General features: G+C 40.1%; 1 protein-coding gene across 1 annotated transcript in view; it reads left to right on the top strand.

Moving 5' to 3' along the window:
- LOC106095144 (uncharacterized) overlaps positions 1-26,861 on the top strand; it is a 418,819-nt gene that overhangs the window by 63,877 nt on the left and 328,081 nt on the right. The window contains exon 2 of the mRNA XM_059362452.1: positions 11,482-11,532. The gene's annotated coding sequence lies outside the window, so the exon portion shown is untranslated. The remainder of the gene's footprint in view (positions 1-11,481; positions 11,533-26,861) is intronic.

Genomic DNA, 26,861 nt, shown 5'->3' with positions numbered 1-26,861 from the left:
TATATAAAAATCAATTTGTACTTGTTTGTAGGTTTGTTTGTTTGTATGACTGTGTGTTCCTTATAGACTCAGAAACGGCTGAACCGATTTTCTTGAAATTTTCACAGATGGTGCATAATGACCCCGTGGTGAAAATAGGGCCGCCTCTGCCCAAAAACCTCCCCCAAAGCCCCCAAAGGGAACACATTTATGACCATAGCCACATGGGGCTCAACTGAAAGGTCTTTGGGAGTAAAGCACAAATCTGATATCAATATTCGGGAAAATTATCTATGGGGCCACCCCACCCCCACAACACCACCCAACCCCCAAAACACCCCTAAATCGGACATATTTACAGATCATGGCAATATGGGACTCAAATGAAAGGTATTTGCGAGTAGAATACGAATCTGATATCCAAATGTGGGATTACGTTTCTGGGGGTCCCCAAAACACTCCAAACAGGACTTATTTAGTGACCATGGGAATATGAGGCTTAAATAAAAGGTATTTGAATGTAGAGTACGAATCTGATATCCAAATATGGGACCAAATCTTTGGGGAGCCGTCTCTCACCAAAAATATCCCCCAAAGGGGACACATTTGCGACCATAGCAATATGGGACTCAAATGAAAGGTCTTTCGGAGTAAAGCACGAATTTGATATCAATATTCGGGAAAAGTGTCTATTGGGCCACCCCACAACACCACCTAAACAGGAAGTATTTTCTGACTATTGCAATATGAGGCTCAAATAAGAGGGTTTTGAAAGTGTTACACGAATCCGATTTATATTTCCAAGGCCAACTCACTGAGTGGCCGCCTATCCCCAAGCAGGTCATGTTTGCTGATTATGGAAATATGGGGCTCCAATTAAAAGTATTTGGGAGTAGACCACGTATCTGATATCAACATTAGGGACCAACTAATAGGACGTATTTGCTCGCCAAGACAATTTGGTTCTTAAAGAGAGAGGAACTAAATATTTATTGTTTTTAGGGCCAATACCCCAAACCGGACATATTTGCTGCCTTTTGCAATAAGGAGTTTAAATGAGATTTGAAAACGAATTTGATATCCAATTTTTATAAATGATATATAGATATATCAGAATAGAACTCGTTGCTGATATATTTAAATCGAGAATAAATCGAGCATATTTACCGACCATGTCAATGTGGAGCTTAAATTAACGGTATTGGTGTATTGATACCCACTTTCTGGACCAATTTTGTGGGGGTCTACCCCTTTCCCAAAATACCCCACAAACAGCAATTTTTTACTGACAATCGCAATATGGGGCTTAAATAAAGGTATTTAGGAGTAGAAAACGAATTTGATATCCAAATATATGACCATGTATTTAGGGCATCACCCCTTTCCCAAAACACCCCCAAAGGCAAAACAATTTTTCGATCATGCCAATATGTGGCTTAAATGAAAGGTATTTGAGATTAGAAAAAGAATTTGATAACCTATTTTGGGGCCATGTGTTTGGAGGACGCCTGATCGTGTAAACTCCTCTAAACCAATGCCAATATGGGGTTTAAATCAATGGTATTTGAAAGAAGAGTACGATGCTGATATTTTTTTATGGCCAAGTGTCTGGGGGACCATCTCACCCCCGAAAACACCCCTGAATTAAATATCATGAGGATAACGGGCTGAAATAAAGTATTTTTAGAATGGAGTACACCTTTCATGCTAACTTAAATTCGTAGACCAATAAAGATCATATGGGATTCAGATAAAGGCACTTATATTGTTAAACTGTTTGTCAAGCGAAATTCTATTTTCGTAGCATGGTATTTCACTAAAAGCTCTTTAATAGTCGAAAATAAATATTCCAAGGAAACTTTTGTCCCATATAAAGTAAAAGAAGACGCAGCGGAGCGGGACCGGGTCAGCTAGTTTCATATAAAAACGGTTGAGATTTAGATATAGCTCCCACATATATCATTCTTCCGATAATGCCTTTTAAGGCTTTAGCGGCCACAATTTTGGTCCGATTTTTACAAAATTTGGAACGATATGTTTTATTTGACATCTGAATACGTGTGCAAAATTTCATTAAAATCGGAATAGATTTACATATAACTCCCATATATATCGTTATGGAACGATATGTTTTATTTGACATCTGAATACGTGTGCAAAATTTCATTAAAATCGGAATAGATTTACATATAACTCCCATATATATCGTTCATCCTATTTGGCCTTTTAAGGCTACAGAAACTACAGTTTAAGTTCGATGTTTAAAAAATTGGCGTGAGGTGTTTTATTTAAAGTCCTTGCACGTGTACTAAATTTCACCAAAGTCGGTCCACATTTAATAATAGTTCCCATACATATCTTTCATCCGATTTGGTTTTCAAGGCTGAAGTGGCCACAATTTGGTTTATATCGTAAGAAGTTCTTACAAGGTTCTATTCAATATTTCAATGGGTATGCAAAATTAAAGTATAGGGTGATTTTTTTGAGGTTAGGATTTTCATGCATTAGTATTTGACAGATCACGTGGTATTTCAGACATGGTGTCAAAGAGAAAGATGCTCAGTATGCTTTGACATTTCATCATGAATAGACTTACTAACGAGCAACGCTTGCAAATCATTGAATTTTATTACCAAAATCAGTGTTCGGTTCGAAATGTGTTCAAATTTTGACAAATTTTGTTCAGCGATGAGGCTCATTTCTGGTTGAATGGCTACGTAAATAAGCAAAATTGCCGCATTTGGAGTGAAGAGCAACCAGAAGCCGTTCAAGAACTGCCCATGCATTCCGAAAAATGCACTGTTTGGTGTGGTTTGTACGCTGGTGGAATCATTGGACCGTATTTTTTCAAAGATGCTGTTGGACGCAACGTTACGGTGAATGAACACATTTCGAACCGAACACTGATTTTGGTAATAAAATTCAATGATTTGCAAGCGTTGCTCGTTAGTAAGTCTATTCATGATGAAATGTCAAAGCATACTGAGCATCTTTCTCTTTGACACCATGTCTGAAATCCCACGTGATCTGTCAAATACTAATGCATGAAAATCCTAACCTCAAAAAAATCACCCTTTATAACCAAATTTCCACATAGAATCCATGGTTTTAAAGTACTATATAAAAACTCAGTGATTTAGGGTATTATATAAACGGCACCGCCCGACTTTTGCCTTTCCTTATTTGTTAGTTTAGGATATATGACCGATCAAATATGACCAATTTTCGATTTTGCAAGTGTTATATTTCGAAAACTAGATAAAGTATTGTCCTTTTTTTTCTATTGTTAGATAAACTTAATAATTGTAGAATTATCAAAAAAAAAAAAAAAAATATGATATATTTGATGACATTTTTAACAATTTTTCAACTTTAATGGAAAATTAAAAAAATATACCCTCGCCATATTTTCCAAATACGCTGTTTTATTGACCCTTAACATAATTCATAAGAGTTTAGCTGCCCGTACTAGCCCTATTTTGATTAGAGGCAAAATATGTAAAATAAGATATGGTCTAAGAAGTGTCCCACAGTCGAAAAATCTTCTACAACAGTTGAACAGATCAAGATTTTAACACGAAACGAGACAGTGAATTTGGAGATAATTTCCAATTGGAGGCCACTGTGGCGTAGAGGTTATCATGTCCGCCTATGACGCTGAACCCCCCGGTTCAAATTCTGGCGAGACTAATAAAATTTTTTTTATACCCTCCACCATAGGATGGGGGGTATACTAATTTCGTCATTCTGTTTGTAACTACTCGAAATATTCGTTTGAGACCCCATAAAGTATATATATTCTTGATCGTCGCGAAATTTTATGTCGCGACGATCCGTCCGTCCGTCCGTCCGTCTGTCTGTCGAAAGCACGCTAACTTCTGAAGGAGTAGAGCTAGCCGCTTGAAATTTTGCACAAATACTTCTTATTAGTGTAGGTCGGTTGGTATTGTAAATGGGCCATATCGGTCCATGGTTTGATATAGCTGCCATATAAACTGATCTTGGGTCTTGACTTCTTGAGCCTCTAGAGTGCGCAATTCTTATCCGATTTGAATGAAATTTTGCACGACATATTTTGTTATGATATCCAACAATTGTGCCAAGTATGGTTCAAATCGGTCTATAACCTGATATAGCTGCCATATAAACCGATCTTGGGTCTTGACTTCTTGAGCCTCTAGAGTGCGCAATTCTTATCCGATTTGAATGAAATTTTGCACGACGTATTTTGTTATGATATCCAACAACTGTGCCAAGTATGGTTCAAATCGGACCATAACCTGATATAGCTGCCATATAAACCGATCTTGGGTCTTGACTTCTTGAGCCTCTAGAGTGCGCAATTCTTATTCGATTTGAATGAAATTTTGCACGACGTGTTTTGGTATGATATTCAACAATTGTGCAAAGTATGGTATAAATCGGTCCATAACCTGATATAGCTGCCATATAAACCGATCTTGGGTCTTGACTTCTTGAACCTCTAGAAGGCGCAAATCTTATCCGATTGGAATGAAATTTTGCACGACGTATTTTGTTGTGATATCCAACAATTTTGTCAAGTATGGTTCAAATCGGTTCATAATCTGGTATAGCTGTCATATAAACCGATCTTGGGTCTTGACTTCTTGAGCCTCTAGAGGGCGCAATTATCGTCCGATTTAACTAAAATTTTGCACGTAGTGTTTTGGTATTACTTTCAACAACTATGCTAAGTATGATTCAAATCGGTTCATAATCTGGTATAGCTGTCATATAAACCGATCTTGGATCTTGACTTCTTGAGCCAAGTGATGGCGCAATTCTCATCCGATTTGGCTTAAATTTTGCATGAGGTGTTTTGTTATGACTTCCAATAACTGTGCTAAATATGGCCTAAATCGATATAGAACCTGATATAGCTGCCATATAAACCGATCTGGGATCTTGACTTCTCGAACCTCTAGAGGGCGCAATTCTCATCCGATTTGGCTGAAATTTTGTACAAGGCTTTCTCTCATGACCTTCAATATACGTGTCTAGTATTGTCTGAATCGATCAATAGCTTGATACAGCTCCCATATAAACCTATCTCCCGATTTTGCTTCTTAAGCCCTTACAAGGCGCAATTTTTATCCGAATGAACTGAAATATTACACAATGACTTCTACAATGTCAATCAGCATTCAATTATGGTCCAAATCGGACTATAACTTGATATAGCTCCAATAGGATAACAGTTCTTATTCAATTATTATTATTTGTATAAAAAGAGATACCGCGCATAGAAGTCGACAAATGCGATCAATGGTGGAGGGTATATAAGATTCGGCCCGGCCGAACTTAGCACGCTCTTACTTGTTTCAGCTGTGATTTTCCTCTTCTAATGCTGGCAACATATGCGAGGTACTATGCCACGTAAAAACTTCTCTTCTATAACATTTTTTTTTGAAGATTTCTGTCAAGATATCAACGACATTTTTGGATTTGTGTCACTATTTCTTTACCAATTGCAAAGGTCACATAATAATAAAATAATAAAAAATAATAATTTTTTAAAGAATGTCCTTTCCTACTTAAAGTTATACGCTTCACAACTTAAAATTTCCAAAAAAAAGAAACTATATTATGAATTATGATGAAAATTATACAGAAAATTTAAAAAATTATTTGAAAACTAATTTTTTTTTTACTTTTGGTTAATAATTTTAAAATTAAACAAGTAAAAGCGTGCTAAGTTCGGCCGGGCCGAATCTTATATACCCTCCACCATGGATCGCATTTGTCGAGTTCTTTTCCCGGCATCTCTTCTTAGGCAAAAAAGGATATAAGAAAAGAGTTGCTCTGCTATTAAAACGATATCAAGATATGGTCCGGTTCGGAACCATACTTGGCACAGTTGTTGGATATCATAACAAAACACGTCGTGCAAAATTTCATTCTGATCGGATAAGAATTACGCACGCTAGAGGCTCAAGAAGTCAAGACCCAAGATCGGTTTATATGGCAGCTATATCAGGTTATGGACCGATTTGAACCATACATGGCACAGTTGTTGGATATCATAAGAAAACACGTCGTGCAAAATTTCATTCTGATCGGATAAGAATTGCGCACTCTAGAGGCTCAAGAAATCAAGACCCAAGATCGGTTTATATGGCAGCTATATCAAAACATGGACCGATATGGCCCATTTACAATACCAACCGACCTACACTAATAAGAAGTATTTGCGCAAAATTTCAAGCGGCTAGCTCTACTCCTTCGGAAGTTAGCGTGCTTTCGACAGACAGACGGACGGACGGACGGACGGACAGACGGACGGACGGACGGACAGACGGACGGACATGGCTAGATCGACATAAAATGTCACGACGATCAAGAATATATACTTTATGGGGTCTCAGACGAATATTTCGAGTAGTTACAAACAGAATGACGAAATTAGTATACCCCCCATCTTATGGTGGAGGGTATAAAAAGGCGAAAAAAAACTAAAATTTGAAAAAAAAAATGCCTTATTTAGTTACCATTTTTCCCCCCGGTCGACACGAGATAGCTATGAGCACCACACGTGCTGGAACTTTGAGCTCCGTCTTGTGTGGTGTCCATCGTTATCACGGGAAGCTTAGCTGAAAGCTACCGGGCACGTCCACAGTTTGCGGATGGTGAAAAGCTCCGTTTTTATGCGGAGTAGCTGCAAATGCGGCCGCGGGCAGTCAGCGATTTTCGAGAGGAGAGTCTCAGTGAACAGTCAGGTGGCACTGGCTCTTAACTAAATACTGAGTGCCAATGATACTCGAGATGACAAAGCGAGTTATTGGCGCCTTCAAATAACCAATGGCCAACATCAGCGCCTGTTTCCCAGGTTAGGGGCGGCTGGCGGCGAGCGTCGGATCTTGGAGCAAGCGGCTCGCCACAACGAGTGATACATGCAATCCCACAAAACCCATGCGGTTGGGGCGCTGGGCCAGTAACCCGCACCCGGAAAACATAGAACTACTATGAAAAACTAAGGAATAGTAAAATAAGAAAGGAAAAAAGACTATGATTTGCGGATCTGCACCTGGAATGTCCGCATTCTTTATAGAGAAGGTGCAGTATACGTGCTGGCGGATGTATAGAGAAGAACAAGGCAGATATAACCGCCTTACAGGAAGTGCGATGGACTGGGAATGTCGTCACTACAACACCAAACGGTGACGAACTATACTATAGCTGCCATAATACGAGGCATGAATTTGGCTGCGGATTTGTGGTTAGTCGGAGACTGAAACACCTTGTCTCCAGCTTTACTCCGATTGATGAGAGGCTAGCCACAATCCGCATAAAAGCCAAATTCTTCAACATCAACGTTATTTGTGCCCATGCCCCGACGGAAGACAAAGACGAACGGACCAAGGATATTTTCTACGAGCGCATAGAAAGAGAATATGACCGCTGCCCCGCCCATGATATTAAAATCGTTCTGGGAGATTTTAATGCGAAGATAGGGAAGGAAGACATTTTTGGTCCAACAGTCGGAAAGTTTAGCCTTAACGAGATTACGTCCAGTAATGGGTTGAGGCTGATAGAGTTCGCCGCGGCAAAAAACATGGTAGTTAGTAGCACCAGATTTCAACATAAAAATATTCACAAAGCCACATGGCTGTCACCCGATCAAAACACGAGAAACCAAATTGATCACGTTGTGATAAATGGAAGGCATTCATCCAGCGTGTTAGATGTACGATCGATCCGTGGAGCGAATATAGATTCGGATCATTACCTTGTTGCAGCAAAGGTTTGCACCCGTTTGAACATGGCGAGGAAAATACGATCTGACACTGCACGAAAGCTGGACATTGAAAAGCTGCACACACAACAAATGGCTGCGGCATACTCCACTCGAGTAACCCCAACTGCTTGATGAAAGCACTTCTTGTTCCCAATGATATAATGGCGCAGTGGCAAACTATTGCCCACTCCATGGAAAATGCCGCGAAATCCGTACTTGGGTACCGGAAGCCTCCTCCAAGAAACCCATGGTACGACCAAGAGTATCGAGATGCTACTGAAGCCAAGAATGCGGTATATAGAGCAACCGATGGCCTTGGTGCAGCCACATCCTCCTGGAAAGACAAAGAAGGAAATCTGGTAACTGAAACAGACAACATGCTGAGGATATGGAAAGAACATTTTACCGAACTGCTAGGGTCCGATGTTGGCGGCGAAGAGAATACAGCAGAACCAATCCCTGATGATGGTATAGAATGTTAACCTCCTACTCAGAATGAGGTCCAAGTAGCAGTAACCCGACTAAAGAACAACAAGGCAGCAGGAGGCAACGGTTTACCCGCTGAACTATTTAAGAACGGAGGCGACACGCTGATAAGGTGTATGCATCAGCTTATCTGCGCAATCTGGCTAGAAGAACGCATACCCGATGATTGGAACCTCAGCATATTATGTCCCGTACACAAGAAAGGAGACAAGACGGAATGTGCCAACTACAGAGGAATAAGTCTCCTCCCCATCGCATACAAGATACTCTCGAGCGTACTGTGTGAAAGTTTAAAACCTAAAGTCAATGAGATAATTGGGCCCTATCAATGCGGCCAGTTATATCCACCCTAGACCAGATATTCACACTGCGCCAAATCCTGGAAAAGACCCGAAAAGGACAAATAAACACCTACCATCTCTTTGTTAACTACAAAGCCGCCTTTGATACTCCTTTACGTTCAAAGGTATTTCAAGCCATGTCTGAGTTTGGTATCCCTGCAAAATTAATAAGACTCTGCAGGATGACACTTGCTGATACGCATTCCTCAGTAAAAATAGGTAAGAATCTCTCCGAACCATTTAATACCAAACGAGGTTTCAGACAAGGAGACAGCCTATCGTGTGATCTCTTTAATATCCTGCTGAAGAAGATTATACGAGAAGCAGATGTGAATAGATATGGCACACTAATTACAAGAGAGCACATGCTACTCGCCTATGCCGACGATATCGATATCATAGGTCGGTCACCGGAAGTAGTAACTGCAGCCTTTGAAAGAATCGAAAGAGAGTCAGTGAAAATGGGTCTGGAAGTAAATGGAGATAAGACGAAATGAATGGTTTCAACTCCAAAAAAGCCTTGCACAACCGAGCAGATAAAGAAAATGGAGAAAGTTGGGAACCACAACTTTGAGATAGTCAGTAACTTTATCTACCTCGGCACCGCCGTAACCGACACGAATGACACCAGTTTTGAGATTAAGCGAAGATTAACAGATGCTACTTTAGACTAAGTAAGCAGTTTAGAAACAAGGCCACCTCTCGACAGACGAAGCTTACAATATACAAGACACTGATACTACCCGTGCTGTTATATGGTTCTGAAGCATGGGTACTTGAGAAAGCAGATGAAACAGTGCTTGGAGTATTTGAGAGAAAGATTCTTCGTAAAATATATGGACCAGTTTGCGTTAACGGAGAATATAGGCGACGTATGAACCACGAGCTGTATGACGATGATAGCATAGTTACACGCATCAAAATACAACGGCTGCGTTGGGTAGGTCATGTTGTCAGAATGGATGAAGAAGCTCCAGCAAAGAAGTCTTTTGAAGGCAAACACGGTGGTACACGCAAACCGGGAAGACCAAAATCCCGATGGAAAGATCAAGTTGTGGGAGACACCTCGAAACTTGGTGTCAGAGATTTTAGAATGGGCGCAGAAGATCGAGGCGCTTGGAACGCTATTCTACGTTTGGCTAGTGGAACAAATATTCTGTCATAGCCAATTAAAGTAAAAGTAAAGTAAGTTACCATTTTTCTCACAAATGTTGATTTTTGATGAGCCATACCTAAGCTACTAAAAGGCGTAGCGCCCTTTAGGTTAGGTTAGGTTTAAGTGGCAGTCTGCCATCAGACTCACTTAGACGTTTTCGTCCATTATTATACCACAGGAACAGAAGAAGGAGATGCCTTCTAGTTCCTACCGTTAAACCATCCAGATCGCTTTAAAAGCCCAATAACTTGCGAATGTTCACATCCGCTAAATCACACAAGTTCTTAAAGAAATTAAAACCTAAAGTGGAACTCCTTCTGACTGCTAGTGCGGGACAAGCACACAGAGGGCGTTCTATGGTCTGTTCTTCTTCGATGTCCTCACAGCTTCTGCAAAAGTCGTTGCTGGCAACCTTCAGTCTGTCAGCATGTTTTCCGATTAGACAGTGACTTATCATGACAGGCACGATGACTGTTCTTGCCGGCGCCAGCAAAGCGGTAGACCTCTTCATGTCTAGATTAGGCCACATAGTTTTGGAATGCTCTCAGCCCCCTTTTTGTGACCATCTATTATTCGTAGTCCTTCGGGCCTGGTCCTGAAATCATAGCTGAAAAAATAGTTGCTGGTTGCAGATTTCCCTGGAATGTGTAAGGTAGTTCCTAGTCTCGCAAGCTCGTCGACTATACAATTCCCTGGGATATATCTGTGGCCCAGCACACAGAACAGGTGAATTTTGAACTGCTCAGCCACCTCGTTGAGAGATCTGCGACAGTCGAGGTCGGGTTTCGTGTTCAGAAATATTTGTCTGGGAAGATTATTATGACAATAGTCGATATGGCATTATATCTTAGCCATTCCACAACTTCCTTAATTGCAAGGATCTTCGCTTGATACACACTGCAGTGGTCGGGAAACCTTTTCGATGTGACCTGTTCTACATCTTTAGTTGTAGAGCCCACCTGATCGTCTAGTAGCACCCTTTTCAAACGTTCATTTCATGGGTTGAACACTTATCTTTCATATGCCATGTAAAAAATTCAATTACCTTTTTGGGTTCAAAATATACGATTTTAGCAACGAAAAAACTTAAATCGCGCCTCTGTGCGTCGTGGCACCCTGATATTTCGTATTTTGCTTGTTGGGGTCAAATGGAAAAAAATGGAAGGTATATGTTCATAAAAAATTCTTTTTGTTTTTTGAACACCGTATTTTGCTTGTTGGGGTCAAATGGAAAAAAAATGGAAGGTATATGTTCATAAAAAATTCTTTTTGTTTTTTGAACACTGTAATATTTATACTTTATAGACCTCAAAAAGGCATATTTCGAGATGTTACAAATGTAATGGCGAATTTAGTATACCCCCATCCTATGGTGGCAGGTGCAACAACTTAAAGCAAGTTTGGTTAGGCCGGTCCGAATTTTATTTATCCTCCACCTTGGGTCGCACGGGGTAAGTTCTTTCAAGTATATAGGAACTCTTTCGAATTATGGGCCAATGTGGACTGTACTTGCCATAAAGAAAACCAGTTCAAAATGCCAGCCAACCCGGATAGCTATGCGCCTCTAAACGCTCAAGAAGTCAAGTTCTGCTACAAGTTCTGTTCGATATACTACAAGTTCTGTTCGATATACTAAAAATATGCTCTTGCATTTTCTTAAAAATATTGGGCGGCTTCACCCATTTACTTTAAATTTGTATATTATTTCAAAATCCGAAATGGTTAAAACATTCTAAGTAAGTTATATATTCTTCCTTTTTTAGGTAAGTGATACAGATGACATTTGCATTTGACCGAATTCAGAGTTCAAAAAGGTAAGAAAATCATGGAAACACAATTGACACAACCAAAATTATTTTGTATTCGGGAGGAATTTCGCCGCGTGAAACTTAACAGGTAAAAAGGCATTAAGTTAGGACGGGGCTAACTTTGGAAACCCACCACCTTGGATATATAAATTAACAACCTTTCGTCAAAATGCGGTGAAAAAATCATCATTTTTAACAACACATCATTTTTAACACATACGATCCAACACAAATTATTGTACCAAATTCATCGGTTAAAAAATTTACCTTTTATGGCCCTACGGACAGCTATGTAGAAATATATACCGATCAGAACAATATTAAACACTTACATCGAAGAGCCTAACATAACCCACTGTGTCAAATCGAGTTTTAAACGTGCTTTTATTGTGCCAAGAAATTAAATCGGGAAATGGGAATATATCCCAGCTATATCCAAATATACCCCTATCTTGGCCATACTCGGTATGGATGTCAAATGGTAGCACAGAATCCATTGTGCTAAATTTAAGCGAAATCGGTTTATAAATTCACCTTTTATGGGTCTAAAACATTGAATCGGGACATCGGTATATATGGCAGGCATAAGCAAATGTGAACCGATATTTCCCGTGTAGAACAAGGATGTTAAGGAGCCTAAAACAACTCGGTAAACCAAATTTCAGCGAAATCGAACAATAAATATGCCTGTTATGGGTCCAACACATTAAATTGAAAGATCAGTGTATATGACAGTTATATCGATAAATAGACCGATCTTAATCATAATCGGTACGAATGTTGAGGGCCTAACGCAACTCATTGCGCCTAATTTCAGCAAAATTGGTTAAAAAAGTCATACGTAACTTACTGTCCCAAATTTTAGCGAAATCGGGCAATAAATGCTCCTTTTATGGACCCAAAACCTTAAATCGGCAGCTTTATCTAAATCTGAACCGATCTGGGCCGAAATGAACAAGGACGTCAAGAGACTTAACATAACCCAAATTTCAACTAAATCGGGTAATAAGTGTGGCTTTAACGGGCCCAAAAACTTAAATCGAGACATCGTTCTATATGTCAGCTCTATCTAAATCTGAACCGACACTGGGCCTTATTAAACAAGGACGTGGTGAGGTCTAACACAACTCATTGTACCAAATTTTAATACTGTTGAGTGATTCCAACAGACGAACGGACATGGCTGGATCGTCTAAGATTTTTATGACGATCAAAAATTTATATACTTTATAGGGTCGGAAATAGATATTTCGATGTATTGTAAACGGAATGACAAAATGAATATAGCCCCCTCCTTCGGTGGTGAGTATAAAAATGAAATTCCTCTACCAAACTATCTCATCCAAAATATCAATTAAAGTGTCAAGAACAAAACAGTGTCCGATTTATTACAGACACTAAATGAATACAGATAAACTATCAACACTTTTTTAAGAGGTACCAAGTGCAAAAAAAAAACAAGTAAAAGCGTGCTAAGTTCGGCCGGGCCGAATCTTATATACCCTCCACCATGGATCGCATTTGTCGAGTTCTTTTCCCGGCATCTCTTATTAGGCAAACAAGGATATAAGAAAAGAGTTGCTCTGCTATTAAAACGATATCAAGATATGGTCCGGTACGGACCACAATTAAATTATATGTTGGAGACCTGTGTAAAATTTCAGCCAATTCGTATAAGAATTGGGCCCATTGGGGCTCACGAAGTAAAATAGAGAGAACGATTTATATGGGATCTGTATCGGGCTATAGACCGATTCAGACCATAATAAACACGTTTGTTTATGGTCATGAGAGTATCCGTCGTACAAATTTTCAGGCATATCGGATAATAATTGCGACCTCTAGGGGTCAAGAAGTCAAGATCCCAGATCTGTTTATATGGCAGCTATATCAGGTTATGAACCGATTTGAACCTTATTTGACACAGTTGTTGAAAGTAAAAATAAAATACGTCATGCAAAATTTCAGCCAAATCGGATAGGAATTGCGCCCTCTAAAAGCTCAAGAAGTCAAATCCCCAGATCTGTTTACATGACAGCTATATCAGGTTATGGACCGATTCCAACCATACTTGGCACAGTTGTTGGATATCATAACGAAATACTTCGTGCAAAAATTCATTCAAATCGGATAAGAATTGCGCACTCTAGAGGCTCAAGAAGTCAAGACCCAAGATCGGTTTATATGGCAGCTATATCAGGTTATGGACCGATTTGAACCATACTTGGCACAGTTGTTGGATATAATAACAAAACACGTCGTGCAAAATTTCATTCCAATCGGATAAGAATTGCGCTCTCTAGAGGCTCAAGAAGTCAAGACCCAAGATCGGTTTATATGGCAGCTATATCAAAACATGGACCGATATGGCCCATTTATAATACCAACCGACCTACACTAATAAGAAGTATTTGTGCAAAATTTCAAGCGGCTAGCTTTACTCCTTCGGAAGTTAGCGTGCTTTCGACAGACAGACGGACGGACGGACGGACAGACGGACGGACGGACGGACAGACGGACGGACATGGCTAGATCGACATAAAATGTCACGACGATCAAGAATATATATACTTTATGGGGTCTCAGACGAATATTTCGAGTAGTTACAAACAGAATGACGAAATTAGTATACCCCCCATCTTATGGTGGAGGGTATAATAAATAAACGAAGAACATTAAGAGGAGAGAGAATTTTAAGATAAACTGTGTATTTTCAGCGAATAGGATTTAGCTTGTTTTCAATCGACTGTGAACATTTCATTTGCTTTTAAATTTTAAATAAGTTTCACAAAACACTTTTTAATTTTCTTTTTAGCTTCTTTTTTATTAATTTACTTGTGTTTTTCTACATTTTTATACCCACCACCGTTTGCAACACATCGAAATATCCATTTCCGACCCTATAAAGTATATATATTCTTGATCAGCGTAAAAATCTAAGACGATCTAGACATGTCCGTCCGTCCGTCTGTTTGTTGAAACCACGCTTCAGTCTTCAAAAATAGAGATATTGAGCTGAAACTTTACACAGATTCTTTTTTTGTCCATAAGCAGGTTAAGTTCGAAGATGGGCTATATCGGACTATATCTTGATATAGCCCCCATTAAGCCCGATCCGACGATTTAGGGTCTTAGGCTCATAAAAGCCACATTTATTATCCGATTTTGCTGAAATTTGGAACAGTAAGTTGTGTTAGGCATTTCGACATGCTTCGTCAATTTGGCTCAGATCGGTTCAGATTTGGATATAGCTGCCATATAGACCGATCCGCCGATTTAGGGTCTTATGCCCATAAAAGCCACTTTTATTATGCGATTTTGCTGATATTCGGAACAGTAAATTGTGTTAGGCATTTCGACATGCTTCGTCAATTTGGCTCAGATCGGTCCAGATTTGGATAGAGCTGCCATATAGACCGATGCTCCGATTTAGGGTCTTAGGCCCATAAAAGCCACATTTATTATCCGATTTTGCTGAAATTTGGAGCAGTGAGTTGTGTTAGGCCCTTCGACTTGCTTCATTTCTTATCCGATTTTGCTGAAATTTGGGACAGTAAGTTTTCTTAGGGCCTTCGATATCGTTCGTCAATTTGGCTCCGATCGGTCCACGTTTGGATATAGCTGCCATATCGATCGATCCTCCGATTTAGGCTCTTATGCCCATAAAAGCTACATTTATTATCCGATTTTTCTCAAATTTGGGACAGTAAGTTGTGCTAGGCCCTTCGAAAATCTTCCTCAATTTGGCCCAGATCGGCTATGATTTTGATATAGCTGTCATATGGACCGATTCTCCGATTTAGGGTCTTAGGCCCATAAAAGCCGCATTTATTGTCCGATGTCGCCGAAATTTGGAACAGAGTGTTAAGTTGGGCCCCTCGACATACTTCTGCATTACGCCACAGATCGGTCCAGATTTGGATATAGCTGCTATACAGACTGATCTCTTGGTTTTAGGTTTTGGGGCCATAATAAGCGCATTTATTGTCCGATGTCGCCGCAATTTGGGACAGTGAGTTGTGTTAGGCCCTTCGACATCCTTCTCCAATTTGGTTCAGATCGGTCCAGATTTAAATATAGCTGCCTTATAGACCGATCTCTCAATTTAATGTTTTGGGCCCATAAAAGGCGCATTTATTGTCCGATGTTGCCGAAATTCGGAACAGAGAGTTAAGTTAAGCCCCTCCACATATTTCTGCATTTTGGTCTAGATCCATCAAGATTTGAATATAGCTGCCATATAGAACGATATCTCAATTTAAAGTCTTTGCCCCAAAAAAGGCGCATTTATAATCCGATTTTACTGAAATTTTACACAATGACTTATGTTAGTTTTTTCGACATCCATGTTGTTTATGGTTCAGATCGGTTTATTTTTAGATAAAGCTACTAAAAAGACTACTATTTTATTATACACAATTGAACAATGACTTGTACTTATTAGTATTTGGTCCAAATCGGATCATATTTCGATATAACTGCTATGGGACATAAGGTATGCAATATTCACCGATTTTGATGTAAGATGGTTCTAATATATACCCAAGGTGGTGGGTATCCAAAGTTCGGCCCTGCTGAACTTAACGCCTTTTTACTTGTTTATGTTTCCCCAATTCCTTTTTCTTCTCTCTTAGGTGACTCTTAAGAATGAAAAGAGGGAAAATGCATCTATAGGAAATCTATTGTCTGAGGTAGTTATTAACCAACCAAAGAGCATGCACACATTTTTTATGGCAGTGTATCTTAAATTTAGCAAGTTTTGCCAAAAAGGAATTGGGTATGAAACTACATTTATTTCATTAGATTGTACTATGTTGTCCAATGGTAAGTTAAATTTATTTAGTTTAAGATCTTTGGTTAGCTTAGGTAACTTATAGACTAGGTACTTATAGGCTCACTTAGAAAATTTAGATACAAAATAGCCGTTGAGTGTAGCTGACGTGTTTTCATTTCGCTCCTCAAAGAAAAACATCCGTATCACGGAATAAAAACTACCTATTTCGAAAAATTTTAAAGCCATTTTGGAGCAGGCTCAAAATGAACTTAAAAGACCCAACAACTGACGTGGTTGCGCCAGACCGCGGCATGTTGTTCGCCCCTTCTATAGATGTGGGTGCCTTGGCACTTGCAGTCGAGAGTGATGCTTTAAATGCACCACTAGTCGTCAGACTAATAAATTAGGAAGAGACGGATAAACCATAGGGATGCACAGTTCATCCCAAGCCTTTAACAGTGTCAAAGTAATCGCAGTCGAATCGAGAGATGAGGGCAGCAGAATGACGCAGGGGTTGTTTAGCTTACAAGACGACCGGGAAAGCGATCCGGTCCACGACGGAGGAGACAGAGGAATATGTACCGGCAGCGGTACAGCATGCTGGAAGGGGTAGAACTGACATTCCAACTACTTCTACGGAAGCTGGAAAAAGAATCGGATCTCCCGAAAAGCATAACACTGCTAAAGTGCTAAAGAAGAAAAAGAGCTCCCGCTTTCAAGTACTCTGGGAAGGTCATGCCTGCCCCCCCGCAGTGGAGACACCAGACAGTGTCCTTTGGAGGGAGACAAAGTCGGAACAGCAACGAAGGAAGCGCTCACTGCCCCTGTGTCTTCATGGAGGACTATGACTTCCAAAAGGAGGCCACAACCATCACGGAAGGGGAAGATGGTCGCTGAGAAAGGTGGGGAGCCGCCCTTTTACGACAAAGTGGCAAGGAAGCACAACAGAGATGAGATGACTTATCAAGTCATCGAAATCGGCTGTGACGGGTGACGGTCTTTATCAAGGTGACGGTCTTCATTAAGGATGTGGGCGGCAAAATCGCTACGGAACGTGTGATAGAAGTCTTATACAAGCAAAGCCAAAAGTTTTCGGTGGAGAAATCGGTGGTTTCCACAGGAAGGAGAAGGAGGAGGGAACTCTCCTTGTTTTCACGATTAAGAAGACAAGGATAGGCAAATATCCCCATATTGAGCCATCACGCAGTGCAGTGGAAGACTAGAATGGATAAAGATCCTAATGCTGCAACATCAGGCAATGCAGTGACAGAAAACTCAATGCACAGGCAGCCGACGATGAGACCATAACATACTCCCAAGAAGCCCATTTATTTATATTGGAACATCAGGCAGTGTAGGGAAGGTAGACTCAATGCAGCCTAACGAACAGGGACCCGATTATGGAACCATTATCAACTTTTTCAAGATTCGGAAGAATAGGATAGGCAATGATCCTTATATTAAAACATCAGGCAGTGCAGTGACAGGAAACTTAATGCAGCCTTAAGGAAAGGGAGCAGACGATGAGACCATCACCCACTCCCAAGAAGCCCATCTAATGGATGATCAATGATTGAGGTAATCCAGATAAGCCTCCACCGGAGCGAGAGAGCTATTCACGCACTAATGGAGAAAATCAGCAAGGGTCAAGATTCATATTGCCTTAATTTAGGAGCCATGGACAACCCGGAACAAAGTTTTTGCACTGAACCATATCAACTACAAATTACTCACTGGTACTCGGCCGAGGACGTGCCTTACTTGTCATAAAAATTTAAATTATGTATTTACGTCAGAGTTGTTAACGTCGGATGCAACAGTGATGGAGTATACCTAGTATCACTTTATCTACCTTTCAACTCTTCAACACCGCCACCTACGTCAAAGCTGCAACGGTTGGTGAAGAAAGCAAAACCGAATTTCATAAGCTTCCATAATCAGTTGAAAATCAACTGTCCAAAATTCGGAAGACTACTCAGAAGAAGACTTGAGCAAGATAATTTCGATTGTCCAAACATAGAAGACACTGACGACAATGTCAACAGGATTACGACTGCACTAGTGAAGTCTTTCGAAGATAGTTATCCTCTTCGAGAATGGAAATCAGCCCAAGAAAAAAAAAGCGGAAGCATATTGATATGTGTATTACACACGGCTTTAGGAATACAATAAGATTACCAAGCGGCAAAACGTGTCTCCTGGTAGATTTTCTGCGAACAGGCTGATAGCGTTATTGACGCCGACAATATGAAAAAGTTTCTCTCAAAAATGTCCATGTCCAAACTGAAACTTTAGTAGACGACATGGGAGTGAGAGCAGAGACAACGGAGGACATGTTGAGGCTTCTGATGAACACGCATTTTCCACAGGATACGACGGGACTCATGGAGACACCGTAATCTTGGAATAATAAGGTGTTTCTAAGGTTTATAATAACGGAATTTATGGTGAAGGAATCCTTAAGGAGCTTCAAGCCATTTAAGTCACACGGATCTGACGGAATAATTCTGGCGTTACTACAAAAAGAGGCCGACTATCTGGCGCCTCATCTGAGCACTATTTCCACAGTGTGCCTCGGACTTGCATATATTCCGAAAGCCTGGCAGGAGGCAAGCGTGGTGTTTATATCCAAGCCTGTGGAACGCATACCATACCAGCGAACCTCTTAAATACAAACAGCATGCCTATGTCAAGGTAAGGTCGGTGGAGACTGCCTTATACGAGGTTGTACATAAAATTTAAGAATCCTTTGATGCCAAGACGTACACTTTGGCGGTTGGCATTTGATCGGCATTTTTATTGGTTGACCACCATAATTAACAATATTACGAACAACGTTTCCTGATTAAAACGATTTCGATATCTGACAAAGTCAAATACTTTGGAGTGATCTTGGATAGGAAGCTTAATTGAAAGTGTCACATTCAGGAGCGTACTGAGAAGGCTCACAGATTTTGGGCACTATGTAAACGGGCCTAAATCCAAGGTTAGTCCACTGGCATTACAGAAACGTGATTAGACCGATACTTACTTACGCCTCAGTAGTTTGGTGGACTGCTATGGAGAAAAAGTGAACATAAGGACAATAGAACAATCAGATAACATTTTGTCTTGGCATAGGTGGAGCGCCCACTAAGGCACTGCAAACTATTCTAGATATCCGACCCATTGGCACACAGATTATGTGTGAGACAGCCACTGGGGCTATGAGACTTAAGGCGAAGAGAGAATGGATTGAGGATGGGAGCAGCTCATACCATCGCGATATAATTGAGGCGAGGATAGTATATCTGGAAGAAAGGATAGGATACCTGCGATGACACTTGAGTTCGAGTGCGAGGCACTGCTGCCAGAGGCTCAGTCTAGGCTGACGGAACCCTAGTATTGCCGTCTAGAAGATCATGTTACGCGGATGAATTTAAGCTAGGGGACAGAGTGGGCCTGGGAGTCATCTCAGGAACTGAGATCTGTTTCAGACTGCCTGATCATAATACGGTCCCCCAGCAGAGATCCGGGCGATTATGGAATGCGTGAAGTGGTGTGGTACTACCGCGAGAACGTCGAATGTGAATATCTTTACGGACAGTAAAATGGCCATAAAGGCGATAACAACCATGACAGCAAGGTCACGAACAGTCTTGTAGTGCAAGAAGGAGATTAATTCCTTCTCTGAAGATGGTACAATCCGCATCCTTTGGGTGCCGGGCCATAACAGAACGGAGTAAGGGGGAATGAAAGGGCAGACGATTTTGCAGTGAAGGCCAGAGAACTATCGTCGATAAACTTGGTTAACCCGAAGCCTTTCTGGTCGCCGCAGTCCGATTTAAAGGCTTTGGCAACAAACGCGCGTATAGCAATGTGGAACAGCGAAACAGTCGGTAGAACGGCGAAAATCCTCTGGGTTGATCAGGATTGTAATAGGACGAGGCTATTACTGAAAGGAAGTAAGAAAGAGGTCAGCATAGTTTTTGGTGTTATAACGGAACACGTAGGACTACGAGCTCACTTATTCAAAATCGGAGCGGCAAAAGATGGCTATATAGGGCATGTGGGGAAGATGATGAGGTGATGGAGCATGCCCTTTGTCATTGCCCGGCTTTCGCGTCTAACAGACACCGGTACTTATGTGGGGATACGATCGCAGACATGAACCAACTTAGGGGAGTGGTATGGAAAACAATTAAAGATTTTGTAAATAGCAACGAATTTCTAACTTAAAATTTTCTTTTTCGCGGTTACATTTTAGTTTTTAGATCGCATAACAAGCCGATTACTGTCATAGGTGTATTTCCATAGTGGCTTGGGGCGGATTAATATCTGCATCCTCTTTTCAACCTAACCTAGACAAAAATCCTATGGTGGGAATCGAACCCACGACATCCGCACTGGTAATACGACCATGCTACCAACTCCGCCCAGCTTATAGGTCTCTTTCCTACGAAGGAATGAATGTGGTACTTTTCTGGTCGAATACTTTTTTACGAATGCTACAGTGCATTTTCACAAAATACCATTACAGGTTTTTTCGGATAATTAACGTTTGACATGCTATTATTTAAATTTGACAGTGTTTCATGTACGTATACATATGTGTATAATTAAATATTTTTTAACGTTGACAGTGCATTAATTAGTATATAATTACACATGGTCGGATACCTCCACACACCACCATCTCACTACCACTACGTACACCACCACCACCGATGTTTTTACTTCGCATTCAATGATGAAAATCGATAACGGCCATTTACAATGAAAATTAAAAGATACATTTTACACATTTCGCTTGAAAAAAAAACTACGCTACATTGATCCTTAAAGTGGTACGGAAAAATTTAACATCGAACTATAGGGTGTTTTGTGTTAGAATGACAGAACCTCTTACTAAATGCCATTGAATGAACGAGGAACTGTTTAATTTTGTCAAAAATTAGCATGGGCATCTTAACGCCTATATCAAAAACCGAGTGCCAGCATTAAACGGAATATTGAATTGTTGAGCTATAACTTTAAATATCCATGCTGAATACAAATTCTTCCTCGTTCATTCGATCTTATGGTTTGATCGTGACTTCAGCACATGTACTTCCTATTCATGTAATTCGGGGGGAATTTAAATTCTGCTATATCGGTTCATATTTGAGTGTGTCTTCCATATAAATCGATTCGCTGAATTGACTTTCACTAGATATAGCCTCCATGTAAATTTCTCAAGTGATTAACGATTAATTAAAAGATATATTTTTAAAGAGATATAATATAATTATACTTCTGTCACTCTTCAAAATCAGCCTATAAAAATTGTATTGGATTTGATTGGTGGGTAGCTATTTTAAAAACACCCCATGGCATCTACTGGAACTTAAACAAAATCGGCTAACAAATGAACAATGCATTGTAAGGGACGAAAGAATTGCAAAAGGCTTTTACTTGAAAACCAATAAAAAAAAAAAAACTGAACAATGAAACGCATTAATAACTTTCAAGAGGAGTGTTAACATTCACTGGATAAAGGTCGTTCTTTGTTAACTATATGACTGTTTTTGCATACATTTAACAGTTTAATAAAATGGGTCGTGGAAAACGATTGGTTTTACTTCATACAAAAGGAGTTTTCTATTTTTGCTGTTAATCTAACGCTTTTACAAGTTGTTATTTTTGTGTTCAGATGCAAACTCTTTCACAGGATGCAAAATTAAACAAATTTCTGTATAATTTTTAGGAAATTTAATCAATGCCAATTTATTTTTATACCCACCACCAAAGGATAAGGGCTATACTAATCTAGAAGTTCACTCTGTAACAATTCGAAACATTGATCTGCAACCCTACAAAGTATCACGATAGTGGTAAAAAATATTTGCTTGAAATCTTGCACAGATACTTCTAAATTGACGTAGGTGGTTGGGGATTACAAATTGGTCATGTCGGTTCAGATTTGGAAATAGCTCGCATATAAGGTGGTCCTTCGATTTGTCAACTTGAGACTCTAGAACCCACAATTGTTGCCCGATTTGGCTAGAACTTTGCACGTACTGTTCTGTTACAACTCAAATCTTCCATGCCAAGTACCGTTCAAATCGGTCTTCAACCGGATATAGCTAATCTATTAACCTACTTTAAGATTTGGCACCTTAAGGTCTTGGAAGCTGCAATTCTTATCTGATTTGGCTTAAATTTTCTGCGTAGTGTTCTGTTTAAATTGCCAATAACAATAACAAAAACATTTCAAATTGGTCTCCAAACTGATATAGCTCCCATATAAACCCGATTAGTCTTCTACGCCCCCAAAAATTTCAATTTTTCGCTGATTTAGCAGCATGTATAATGTGCCCATCAAGTAAATTCATGTATGTACATTTTTAGCAGAATCCATTGTGGTGCGTTCCAAAGGTTCCGCCCGGCCCAACTTAACACATGTTTACACCCACCACCATAGGATGGGGTTATACTAATCTAGTTATTCCGTTTGTAACACCTTAAAATATTGATCTGCGACCCCATAAAGATATATTCTGGATCGTCTCGACATTCTGAGTCGATCTAGCTATGTCCGTCCGTCTGTCGAAATCGCGATGGAGGTCGAACGTGTAAAGATAGCCGCTTTTCACGTTCGAAGTCAAAACCGGGGATCGATTTACATGAGCTATATCAAAATCTGAACCGATATGGCGCATTTACAATTCTACATCAATAAGAAGTATCTGTGCAAAATTTCAAGCCGAAGCTTTGCATTAATCAAAAGATCGTTCTACTGAGTGTTGGGAGATCTAATACAGCTCACTGTTTCACACTTCAGAGAAATGGTTAAAACAAATTAGCCTCGTAAAATGAGACATCGATCTATATGACAGCTATAATATAGACCTACATATAGACTTATATATATACAATATAGACCTCATTCGGTATCGATGTCGAGTGATCTAAACATTTTCTTCCAAATATCAGCGAAATCAAGCTACTTTTAATTAATTTATTTATTTATTGGAAATTGTAGAGGTTTATAGGTACATTGATACATCCGTATTGAAAACAAGTAAAAGCGTGCTAAGTTCGGCCGGGCCGAATCATATATACCCTCCACCATGGATCGCATTTGTCGAGTTCTTTTCCCGGCATCTCTTCTTAGGCAAAAAAGAAAATAAGAAAAGAGTTGCTCTGCTATGAAAACGATATCAAGATATCGTCCGGTTCGGACCACAATTAAATTATATTTCTGGCATATCGGATAATAATTGCGACCTCTAGGGGTCAAGAAGTCAAGATCCCAGATCGGTTTATATGGCAGCTATATCAGGTTATGAACCGATTTGAACCTTATTTGATACAGTTGTTGAAAGTAAAAATAAAATACGTCATGCAAAATTTCAGCCAAATCGGGTAGGAATTGCGCCCTCTAGAAGCTCAAGAAGTCAAATCCCCAGATCTGTTTATATGACAGCTATATCAGGTTATCAACCGATTTCAACCATACACAGTTGTTGGATATCATAACGAAATACTTCGTGCAAAAATTCATTCAAATCGGATAAGAATTGTGCCCTCTAGAGGCTCAAGAAGTCATGACCAAAGATCGGTTATGGACCGATTTAAACCTTACTTGGCACAGTTATTGGATATCATAACAAAACACGTCGTGCCAAAATTCATTCAAATCGGATAAGAATTGCGCCCTCTAGAGGCTCAAGAAGTCAAGACCCAAGATCGGTTTATATGGCAGCTATATCAGGTTATGGACCGATTTAAACCTTACTTGGCACAGTTATTGGATATCATAACAAAACACGTCGTGCCAAAATTCATTCAAATCGGATAAGAATTGCGCCCTCTAGAGGCTCAAGAAGTCAAGACCCAAGATCGGTTTATATGGCAGCTATATCAGGTTATGAACCGATTTGAACCATACTTGGCACAGTTGTTGGATATAATAACAAAACACGTCGTGCAAAATTTCATTCTGATGGGATAAGAATTGCGCACGCTAGAGGCTCAAGAAGTCAAGACCCAAGATCGGTTTATATGGCAGCTATATCAGGTTATGGACCGATTTGAACCATACTTGGCGCAGTTGTTGGATATAATAGCAAAACACGTCGTGCAAAATTTCATTCCAATCGGATAAGAATTGCGCACTCTAGAGGCTCAAGAAGTCAAGACCCAAGATCGGTTTATATGGCAGCTATATCAAAACATGGACCGACATGGCCCATTTACAATAGCAACCGACCTACGCTCCTTCGGAAGTTAGCGTGCTTTCGACAGACAGACGGACGGACGGACGGACATGGCTAGATCGACATAAAATTTCACGACGATCAAGAATATATATACTTTATAGGGTCTCAGACGAATATTTCGAGTAGTTACAAACAGAATGACGAAATTAGTATACCCCCCATCTTATGGTGGAGGGTATAACAAATAAAAAGGCGTTAAGTTCGGCCGGGCCGAACTTTGGATACCCACCACCTCGGGTATATATGTAAACCACCTTTCATCAAAATTCGGTGAAAATTTCATACCTTATACTCATATGCCTCATACCGATCTGAACTATATACGACACGGATATCGAAAAGCCGAACATAAGTCACTGTGTCAAATTTCAGTGAAATCGGATTATAAATGCGCCTTTTATGGGGCCAAGACTTTAAATCGAGATATGGGTCTACATGGCAGCTATATCCAAATCTGGACCGATTTGGGCCAAGTTGCATAAACATGTCGAAGAGCCTAACACTAAGCACAGTCCCAAATTTCGGCGAAATCGGACAATAAATGCCTCTTTTATGGGCCCTAAACCTTAAATCCAGAGATCGGTCTATATGGCAGCTGTATTCAAATCTAGACCGATCTGGGCAAAACTGAAGAAGGACGTCGAAGAGCCCAACTAAACTCACTGTCTCAAATTTCAGCGACATCAGACAATAAATGCGTCTTTTATGGCCCCAAAACCTAAAACCTAGATATCGGTCTATATGGCAGCTATATCCAAATCTGGACTGATCTGTGCGATATTGCAAAAGTATGTCAAGGGGCTTAACTTAACTCACTGTTCCAAATTTCGGGGACATCGGGCAATAAATGAGCATTTTTTGGGCCCAAAACCATAAATCAAGAAATCGGTCTATATGGCAGCTATATCCAAATTTGAACCGATCTGGACCAAATTGAAGAAATATCTCAAAGGGCCTAACACATCTCACTGTCCCAAATTTTAGCAAAATCGGTTAATGTATGTGGCTATTATGGGCCTTACACCATAAATCGGAGGATCGATCTATATGGCAGCTATATCCAAATCTGGACCGATCTGAGCCAAATTAACGAAGGATGTTGATGGGCCTTACACAATTCACTGCCCTGAATTTCATCAAAATCGGATAATAAATGTGGCTTTTGTGGGCCTAAGACCCTAAACCGGAGGATCGGTCTATATGGCAGCTATATCCAAATCTGAACCGATCTGGACCAAATTAAAGCAACATGTCAAAGGGCCTAACACAACTCACTGTCCCAAATTTCAGCGAAATCGGACCATAAATGTGGCTTTTATGGTCCTTAGACCCTAAATCGCAGGATCGGTCTATATGGCGGCTATATCCAAATCTGGACCGATCTGAGCCAAATTGACAAAGGATGTCGAAGGGCCACACAACTTACTGTCCCAAATTTCAACAAAATCGGATAATAAATGTGGATTTTATGGGCCTAAGACGCTAAATCGGCGGATCGGTCTATATGGGGGCTATATCAAGATATAGTCCGATATAGCCCATCTTCGAACTTAACCTGCTTATGGACAAAAAAAGAATCTGTGCAAAATTTCAGCTCAATATCTCTATTTTTAAAGACTGTAGCGTGATTTCAACAGACAGACGGACAGACGGACGGACATGGCTAGATCGTCTTAGATTTTTACGCTGATCAAGAATCTATATACTTTATAGGGTCGGAAATGGATATTTCGATGTGTTGCAAACAGAATGACAAAATGAATATACCCCCATCCTTCGGTGGTGGGTATAAAAATTACAAAAAAGAAGTAAAAGCCGTGCCGAATCTTATATACCCTCCAGCATGGATCGAATTTGTGAACTTCTTTGAACGAATTTTTCAAATATATTTGAGCTACATGAGGAGGCCACCGTAGCGGAGAGGTTAGCATGTCCGCCTATGACGTCGAACGCCTGGGTTCGAATCCTGGCGAGACCATCAGAAAAAATTTTCAGCTGTGGTTTTCCCCACCTAATGCTGGCAACATTTGTGAGGTACTATGCCATTTAAAACTTCTCTCCAAGGAGGTGTCGCACTGCGGTACGCCGTTCGGACTCGGCTATAAAAAGGAGGCCCCTTATCATTGAGCTTAAACTTGAATCGGACTGCACTCGTTGATATGTGAGAAGTTTGCCCCTGCTCCTTGGTGGAATGTTCATTGGCAAAATTTGCAATATACATAAAGTTATTGACCGATATGGACCGTACTTGTTAAGGCTGTTACAAGTCATAGAAAAACATCGCCTTTGTTTTTTGTTGATCTGTTTTTATACTCACC

Source organism: Stomoxys calcitrans, chromosome 1, assembly GCF_963082655.1.
Source record: "Stomoxys calcitrans chromosome 1, idStoCalc2.1, whole genome shotgun sequence".
NCBI classification, from domain to species: domain Eukaryota; kingdom Metazoa; phylum Arthropoda; class Insecta; order Diptera; family Muscidae; genus Stomoxys; species Stomoxys calcitrans.
Note: the sequence above shows the minus strand (reverse complement) of the source record. Positions and strands in the feature narration are given on the sequence as shown.